The 9,929-nt window shown below is 43.7% G+C and overlaps 1 non-coding gene across 1 annotated transcript; it reads left to right on the forward strand.

Moving 5' to 3' along the window:
• The first annotated feature begins 9,764 nt into the window (after nucleotides 1–9,764).
• Nucleotides 9,765–9,838, forward strand: Trnan-guu (transfer RNA asparagine (anticodon GUU)). Its single transcript has one exon. It is a non-coding gene; the product is annotated as a tRNA-Asn (tRNA).
• Nucleotides 9,839–9,929: the final 91 nt, after the last annotated feature.

Consider the following 9,929-nt stretch of genomic DNA (forward strand, 5'->3'; position numbering starts at 1 on the left):
ATATTTAAAGTCATCAAACTAAAACCTAATGGTCATAAGCAAGGGTCATAAGCGAAATAAGCAGGACATTTTCCACATTTCCTGAACGTTTCGTGACATTTGTGCTAGATTAGTGATTTGTTGTCTAAAATGTACCAGCGACCACCACCCAGTCGCCGGGCATGTTGGATTTGACTTTGAGGCCATGAGGGAAATGAAGGGCTTCCTTATACTACAGGAGCCTGTGATTTTTGACAACACCTCCCTTATCTTAAACCCAAATGTCATGAGATTTTCTGGAAATGTGCTTTATGGTGTACTTATTTCGTGTATGGCAACTAAATTTTATTTTGATGACTTTACACCTGGTGGACGGTGGTGGACGCTGTTTAGGATGAACACGTAATAGTACTGCTAATTTGCATACAAAGTGCTTACTGGGTCGAGGGGGGGGGGGGGGAACGCACGCCCGAAAATGCCGTACCATCCACGACAATTTTCATCGTTTCGAAATGGTGTCCGGCGACATTTTGCATCTGAATTCTTTACAACTCCGGGACGAAAAGCAATGTTCAAGACTTGGAAGTTAGATAAGAAAGTAAGAGCCCCCCCCCCCCCCCAGCTCATCCCCGCATCTTGACCAGCAATGTTTTGAGATCGCCAAATCACTCATCTCATCATGGAGATCGATACTAGTGGCGCAAACGCTTGAGAGTCAGGATGATCCCCGTGGCCTGATGATGAAAAAGACACCTGCCTACGATGCGAGTGTCCCGGGTTCGAATCTCAATGTACATAATGTACATAATGAGTGAATGGAGGAGACTGTATGGTGAAAGAGTCTACTTGGAAATTCAATTCAACAATTCAATTTTATTTATTCTCCACTTAGTTAAAAGTACAGAGAAAAACACATAACCGATATACATAGCCTATACGTGATGGCAGCCGTTACAACATAGTCGATCACAGTAGTTTGTAATTTCGCTACAGATGTCACTACTGCTGTCGGTTGTAAGACGATTCAATCTCTTTAACAGGGAAAGGGGTTAAGCTATACATGGCTATCTGCTGACGTCACGGCTAATTTAGGCCCCCGGCTGCAAACTCGCCCCAGTGCCGAAGAGTAAAAATTGTAGAGAAAATTGTGGCAAGGAACGAAATCAGCGCCTCTAGTGTCAAGATTGAGCGGCAGCGGCCGCCTCAGCGCCACCACGCGGGGCCTATTTTTATTAAGATAAAGAGGTGAAATCTTGGATAGCTCCTGGGTGAGTTTACAGTAGGGACCGACACGTAGGATAGGTCCGACTGGTGCACAGCTTCTGGGTGGGTTTATAGTGGTGGTGGTGGTGGTGGTGGTGGTGGTGGTGGTGGGGGGGGGGGGGGGGGCTAGCCTATACTATTGATAAAAATCCAGCAGTTGCAGCCATCTGAAGGTTCGAACAGCTCCTGGCCGGGCGAGTTTACAGTAGGGGACGAATAATATTACAGATACAGCAAGTGCTGCCATTTGAAGGTCGGACAGCTCCCGAATGAGTTTACAGTAAGGGCCTGTAATTAATTTTAACCTTTCAAACATAGATAACGTCAAAGAGGTACTTACTTAGGCCCTATTACATTATACATTTTATACTTTATTATTTACATAACATAGGTCAGTCGCATGCTCCTCCCCTTGCCCCGGCCCTAGCGTATCACTCTCAGTGTTATATGCCGCACTCATATTGGCACTCATTGGGATCATGTCACCACTGAGGACAACATGATGTCATCATCATCATCATCATCACCAGCATCCTGAGATCAGGTTTTTGATACTCCTATACATCGTTCGAAATATCGAGAGACGGAGTACATGTATATTCAAAGGATGCATCACCAGGGCTCGTGTTTGTTTGGGTGCTATGGTCATGATCATCTAGTTGAATCTTCTACGGAGAGGCGGCGGCACTGAGTGGGAGTAACGGTCGTCTTGCCGTCCATATTTGTCCCTCTTCGTTTTCGGTTCGACCCAATCACGCCAGGAGCCTCCCGTGTCGTCGCAGATCGTCGGATCTCAGATGGCAGTGGGTGTGAAACCCTTGATAATTCGTCTTATTTGACGGAATTTGATGCCTGGCTTTTGACCAATTAATAGACCCCTTTCGTAATTCTTAAGAATGTGTACATTTATTATTTCCTGTCCGGACCATTCTCAATGCTCCGCTTTCTCCATTCAGGATCCCTTCGTTTTACTCTCTGTTCGATCCACAGGCCCTTCATCAGAATATCAAGCTCCATCCCGTCCGCGTCCCGCCTGCTATCTCACAACCACCCCCAACAATGAAGACAATGGACAATGCGCTCCGACAGACCGCTTTCTGTATAAGGTCACTCCGTCCAACCCCCGGGGTCTTCATCAACAAAGAAAGGGCGGTACCCTCCCGAGAACAACACCAGGGATAAAAATAGCTGTCGAGGAATTCTTGACCTACTTTCTTTGTCCCGCAAGGACATGTCGTGACAGCTTGCGCGGGATTACGGCGAAAGGGCGCAAGATGAGATCTCATTGCGTCCGCGGAGCCCGGTTGGGACAGCAGCGCCCCGGGCCCAATCTCACATCTCCTCAAAGGAAGAATATCCTTTGTCTGCGAAGCTATTTTCAGCAGCAATTCGTGCACTTGCTCGAGTTTTATATTTAGATGAGGCCACTGTGTTCAGCGAGACGAGATGCGCACACGCGAATTCGCAAGAAGAATTCCGATATTACGCAACGCGCTAAATTTATTTGTTTATGAGTTGACAATCGGGTGTGACGTAATTTTGGACAATGGCCGTCATCTGGGGTGAAGTGTTGGTCTTGCTGTTTCGCGGGTACTTTGACCTGAATCTACAATAAACATTTTCCAAAGTGAATATAGACGAATTGGTGAAGAGTTTTCTGTCTTATGAATCCTCTGAGTTCAGCAGCAAGTTAGAGAGATAATATACAACTCCGGCATGAAGGCGCAATGAAATCACCAGGGAATACAGAACAACACATGAAACCTGGGGCGAAACGCATGTCTCCAACAAAAACATCAAATCTTGGCTAATCCTGGCTCTAAATCCTGGGTCCGAAATAAGGTCCGTGGCCCTGAATTTCCGGCTGTGGGGTTGCACCCACATGCGCCGACACGTATTCCCAGAGAGGCGCAATATGGCCCGAGGACGGGCAAACAAAGATGACAGACTTTCAGGGTCATTTCGACATGTTTTCATTTTTCACCATTTTAGAGCGAAATCTTCGGCTCTGGTGAATTTTACCGACAGTTTGTGTCGATGTGGAATAAGTGAGTGGGACACAGGGGTCTTGGCGGGCAGGAAGCAGGGCGACCACTTAACGGTTTCAGAGCCCTTCTATCAGCAGCTCGTCAATAAGGATGGGGAAATGATAAGGCCGTGGACATCCAAACACATGAGCACGATTCTGCTTAATTGGCAATGTGTGAGAGATGGGTAGTTTCATCGCTTTTTTATGTTTCTGAAAGGTTCAGTCACTGTTCTAGCTCTCTCCAATAGTTGATAATTTTGATGTATACAGTTTTGCTTTAGCAATTTAAAGTCAGTTGTCAACTTCTATCACATACCCTCTCCATCAATCATCGTCCAATTCAACCACTACACGCATGCGCACGGCAGTAGCCGCGGGCAGACGATATCACCAGACAATTATGTAATACTGGTCGACCTTGACCCTATTTCCAACCAATCACAAAGCGCAGCCATCTTGGACACGTTACGGCGCTCCCATTCAGAACTCGACTGGTCCAAAGCCGTTTTTATTTTATTATTTCATATCACGGACCGCCCTTTCAGCAGACAAAGAAAGGGAATTATTAAGGGAGTTAATGCCGTGGAAACTAGGTTGTCTGGTGGTGACATATCAAAAATAGACCACGGAGAAAAAAGTAACAATGGGCCTAATGTCTGGCTGTATTCATTTCAGTTAAATATCTTACTGACAATTGATAAAGCGAGAAAAGATTTTATCGAAATACGCTTTTCAGTTCTGGAATACTATCATAGATTATCATTAAATATTTTGCAAATGGAATTAACAATGAATTAGCTTTTTCTTTCAAATATTCGTTTAAATGTAACATGGCAGCATGCCAAGCGATTTCAATGGTAAATCGCCGACATTTTGACATTACAAACCGATGGTATTGTCAACTGTTTGATGGTGGCAACAGGACGAGACGCATACTGCATGACCACTGGCATGACACACTGGAGAAGGAAGTTTGTGATGATAAAAATGATATTTATTCTTTGTAACAGGCTTGCTTGTACGAAGTCAAATGTCACAAGACATCCATAAAGTTGCCGACAGGTACCAGGTGAAACAGACGACCTAACGTATCCACAACAGACGCCTCGCCCAGTCTGAATGTGGGTGACCAAGAGGTTACGGTAACATGAAAGAATAAGGTCATTATTCTGGGTGTATCCCACCTGATGGGGCGACACTGTCTCCCTGTCCTTGACACCGCAATGGGAGGTTAACTCTTCCGGGCGATGGACATGTGTCTCTTGTCTCTAGACATTTTTTACGGGGGTAGGGTAAGGGAAAGCAGAAAAAAGTCAAAATTCTGAAAAATTCAAAGTAAAAAATGTTTTGGGACAGATGATGTTGGTTCATTTTGAGCAGAAACAAAAAGTAGTGAAAAATGAACCAACATCACCAGTCCCAAAACGTTTTTGACTTTGAAAATTTTTCAGAATTTTGCCTTTTTTTCTGCTAACCCTTACCCTAACCCGGAAAAATTTCTGAGTCCAAATGTTTTTTTCATTGTTTTTTTCTCCAAAATTTCATTCTGTCTCGTCTGACTCTGCTTCCAAGAATATGTGATTATTTCGAAGAACAACCTTGGACCAATTATGACATATGCCCATATTATATGGATAAGGGTTATGTTAATTTCACCGATCGTCTGCTTATAATGAGGTCACCGAGTATATTCTGGGAAGGTGTGGCTGCTGAGGAAGGGTCAGGCAGCCGGACACGATTTGTTGCTTATCAAATCACTTGCACTTGAAGCGTTTCCTTTAAGGTTCGACGTCAGGGTTGATAACGCATTTTTATTCAATTGCATGTGGCGGCATAAGCATCAACACATTTTGTTATATGTCCTTCGTCATTATCAAAGTAAAGGATTTCCAAATTACCATTGTTTTGGCCGCCATAGCCATAATCAACAGATGCACCTCTTATATTCAACACACAGATATTGGTCGAGCTTATTTTGACGTGAGATCACTGAACCTTGGACATATTGCCAATGGTTTTCAGGAAATACCAATTACCAACTCCCGAAAAACCAATGTTGACGTAATCATTGACTTTAATGAATCAAACAGCACCTTTTCGTTGGCCTTTATCATGAGTCACGTTGATCAGTCACTGAATAGAAATAGAAATCTGGTAGTTTAATTAGTAATGCCTAGAATTATTACATAATAATAATGAATGATTTCGGCCGCAGTTAATATGGCATTTGTTGTCAAAATGTCGACTCTAATTGTAGAATTATAACTGCACAAGCCCATGGATTTAGAGAAGGACTCAGGTAGTTTTCAGCACTTCAATTGCAAAGTTTTCTCCCAATAAAGTACAATGCTGGTATATGGTGGGAGGTTATGATCGCAACACCACCAGGAACCATCAGCATTTAGACAATAGCAATTATATCCTCTCTTCTAACGACATCAAAATTCATAGAAAAATCACCAGGGTGATGATTTAGTTATTTTTCGTTCTTTTTAGTTTACTGCGGCTTGATGTGGGCCAACCTCTCTGAAGGGCTCAACCACTCTCTCACGTTTAAACCCCACTTCGTCTTCAAGGGAAACAAAGTAAACGAAATAAAGTTGAAAATGAGGCAAACTTGAGAAAGCGCGGAGAAGTTAGCATGTGGTAAATCTCATAATCCACCAATTTCAGGCACTATCCCTGTCAACTGGAAATCATTATGGCTTCCTCTGAGAATTAATAACATACACTATGATGTAACACAGAGTATTTTGGTTTCATTGATAAATATAACCGCGGAAGGATGTACGCCAGCTGTGCGCACAGACAGGACGCGAAAACAAAGGCCCAATCGAACCCTTTGTTCCAAAATATCAAAGCTATTGTGTCGCGTGGAATTTCACTTCGATATATCACACAAATGTCTAACTAAAGCTTCCTGTTTCGGAGAAATGTTATTCATCAAATGTGGAGGAGTAAGTGCGCGCGCCCCCTCTCACAACGTAGTAAACAAGAACCAAGGTCAAGGCCACTTTCGGGGCGTCCTCGTTTTGCAGTTAGGTCGCGCATGCGCTGTGTGGTTGGGAACTAGGTCATAAATGCGCAGTTACTTGTTGGGTGTGTCTTGCAAAGGCTTTTCAAAGGTTCGACCCGCCTCCAAGGAGAGCGTGTTGTCACTGATCATCAGAACGAGGCGTCGCCACTTTGATCAGGCACTCTTCATTGTGCATCCGCCCCCTGGGTAAATAACGAAATGAAACAATGAGCTACTAGAGCAGACGATGCCAGTAAAGCCGAGCGCGGGAAAAGGACCCTGAAAAGGCATCCCTTCCCAGCCGTCAAACTTTTCCATACATGTTCTCTTCCTATTGGACATACGTGATGTCTTCTAAGATGAGTCACAACATTCCCAAATCAATCGCGAAAAAAATACTTCGAACGTTGGTTTAAAATGAAGTTGTAGGTATAAGTGGTAATAACAGCCTCCCCGCCCGATACAAGGGAATCTGTCACCCCATCAGTTCAGAGGTGATGTACTCCTGAATCAACCGAACGACCTGGGCAGTGCAAGGGGTTGAAATATATTTTGTTGGCAATAATTTGAGCGAGCAAAGGTATGTCCTATCTCTTAGCAATACTGGTGAACGCATTTGGTTCACGGTGAATGTGTAGTTGGTTGGTGATGATATTTCATCGTCAAGTAAACTTACATGATCCTGATGAAGAACATTACAACAAACGAGCTCAAAGAATATGCCTACACGTACATCAACCCATGATCAAAGTGGTATTTCTAAAATCGGACATAAGGATACCCAGAATGAATTAGGAAACATTTTCTATATTTTCTAATCCTCAAATACCTCGTGTTTAGAATGGAAATGTTCTGGGGCTATTTTCTAAACGGGCTGCAATCAAACCAGTGGGAACCCATCACCTGCCGCAGCCTGATTTGGTCGCATTCTGTGCACCTTAAAAATAACCTGGGAGATTACATCATACCGTGAAAGGTCTCCTATTTTATGTCACCTGGAATACCTCCCTTCTCGGCAGTCAAGTTTCTGGTCAACTGGTCCTCAAACCAGAGTCGTTTTAATGATCTCTGGTGCCCAATTGATGGTTGCCGTCATCATTCCATTGCCTGTATCATTCCCTATAACTTCTGGATTCGTTAGAGTCATGCAGACGGTGAAATGAATTACTAGTAAAGACACTCGCTTTCATGATTTGACTTTCAGGTAATGATATAGTCATCCACATACCTACCATGATGTGACTCTTACCAACAGGTCGACTTTTTATTGGCCTGTATATATCTGGTCCCAGGCCTCGCGAGATGGACGGAGACGAAAGAAATGAATGATGCAAGTCCCGATAGAGTGTGGAAGCTGTGGAAATGGGGACCAAATAATCTGCCCGCCGATAAACTCACATATAAAGATACAGAATACCCAAATGTGTTTTTCGGATCTCACTGTGGTCAATACATGACATACATAACTCAGGTAGGCCTATACTTCTTCCGACCAACGCAGCAAGGTTGTTTCAAACTGAGCCCTCCAAGTTCAAAAACACCAAGAGCGCTCTTGCAAGGAACTGGTTTGTTATTGGTGGTCACCTGGCCCCGGTCCCATGAAAGGACCACACATAAAACCCCTGGAGTATGAAGCATCCCAGGTGAGTTATGGTCCGGAGATCCCGTGGAGAGGGCCAAATTGCACCCTCATAAGGACACCCGAATCTCAAAATATCCATTCCATTGTCCCCTGAAGAATCGGGAGATTCCAAGATGTTGGATTCTGGGGAAGTTGGGGAGTCTGAGGACAAAGGAACAATGAGTTTGGACCCTTAGCTGCAAAATTAGGTCAATCGGGCCCTTAGGGTGCCTTAAAGTTGCTGGTAAACGGTCTTTGGTGATTTATTTTGATGGTTTTATTGGATGACGTGGTGGTGTTGCGATGGGGGGCTGGGTAGACACCTTGCTGAAGCTCTTAGTGGGTTTGCAACAGCTTCTGGAACACAGTGGACATAATGGTATGGTTCTCCTCAACTGCCATCTTCTAACTCATCATGGTGAGACAGTGGAACAAGAAGAAGCACTACCTAAGATGACATCAGAGCCAATTTGCCAGGGTTGAATCACGTTCCTGTAAAACCATATTAGGTTTCCCCCAAACTTTTACAGCACTTCTCATTACATAAATGATTATGAGAAAAATCACCAATGCTCACTTCGAAGTTGTTATTCTTTTGAATTTTAGACGAAGGGACCCTCTCACTTAACCTCTGCTGCTGCCAAATACTGCATTAGATCCACACATTCCTCAACATTTCCGACCATCTGAGGGATTCAGAATGTCTTGTTGGGTCGTACCATGACGTGACGACCTGCCAGCCAGCTGGATTTCAACTTGTTGGAAATCTTAATTTTCTCAATTTCCTCATTTGAAGCATACTATACGTTACTACATATTGGAAATAAAACTCAAATTATTGAAAGCTGAACATCCTTTTTTCTCACCAACCCAACGATCCTTCTCAATCAGGATCATGCTCGATATTTACGAATACACATCACAGTAAACAAGGAATATTTTGATTATCCCATTTCTTAGTTTTATTTTTGTCTCCTCTCCTTAGACCATAACTATAACAATGGCCCCTTATGGCGTTGGGTGACAGCACATGCAAAAATATTGCATAACAGCACATTATGATGTCATTGAAGTGGCCTGGCCCATCATGTTGCAAACTATTATTAACTACGCTTATTAAAGTTATGTAATAACAATGGCACGATCAATTGTTGATTTGACCTAAACTTTAGACTCATCAGGCCAACCCAAGTCCGCGACAGGTACATATGTATTTGATACTGTCGTCGATTGTATGGCGGAAAAAACCCGGATTGAGCCAGTTACTTAGGACGACAATTCGATTGATTTTCACGAACTCTTGAAGGACACAGGCAAATGAGCGGACACCCATTTACGTGATTCTGTCTGCAGGCCTACAAACGTATTTCAAATAACTTAATTGGAATTGACACCCATTGAACATGCAGGATCTACCTGCAGGTTCATGCAGGGCCAATGGATGTCAAAATGGGATTTCCTGCAACTAGTTTATGGACCAGTTTTTTTAGTAATACGATCCTTTTGTATTCATGTATTTCACTACAATGGGAATCTCAGTTTTTATTAATCTTGTTATAAAATGGTCACAGTTGGTGGAGTGACACCTACTGTCCTCGATCATCATAAATCACCTCGCATTATTACATAACAGCTCCCATTCTCTCAAAATAGCAACCTCCCCACAATGGCCCTCAGCGGACGTGATCATTAACCACTGTCGCCCGAAATAAGGTCATAAATTTCGAATTCCTGTGGTTGGGAACGGGAACTGCGGGGAAATGACTCGGCTGGTCAGTGGCTCAGGTGGGGCAACTCACCAAAGGCGGATCTGAAATGCTTAGAAATACGTACAAATGTTCTGCAACGATCAGCAAGTCTCTGTGGCGCAATCGGTTAGCGCGTTCGGCTGTTAACCGAAAGGTTGGTGGTTCGAGCCCACCCAGGGACGTGTGCGTTTTTTACAAACTGTAAATTCCGGAAAGGGACCGTCGCTCCGAGTCCAGACACCTCGTCTCAGTTAGCTTTCCTGTGACCACCAG

This window comes from Lineus longissimus, chromosome 15 (assembly GCF_910592395.1).
Source record: "Lineus longissimus chromosome 15, tnLinLong1.2, whole genome shotgun sequence".
In the NCBI taxonomy this organism is placed as follows: Eukaryota; Metazoa; Nemertea; class Pilidiophora; order Heteronemertea; family Lineidae; genus Lineus; species Lineus longissimus.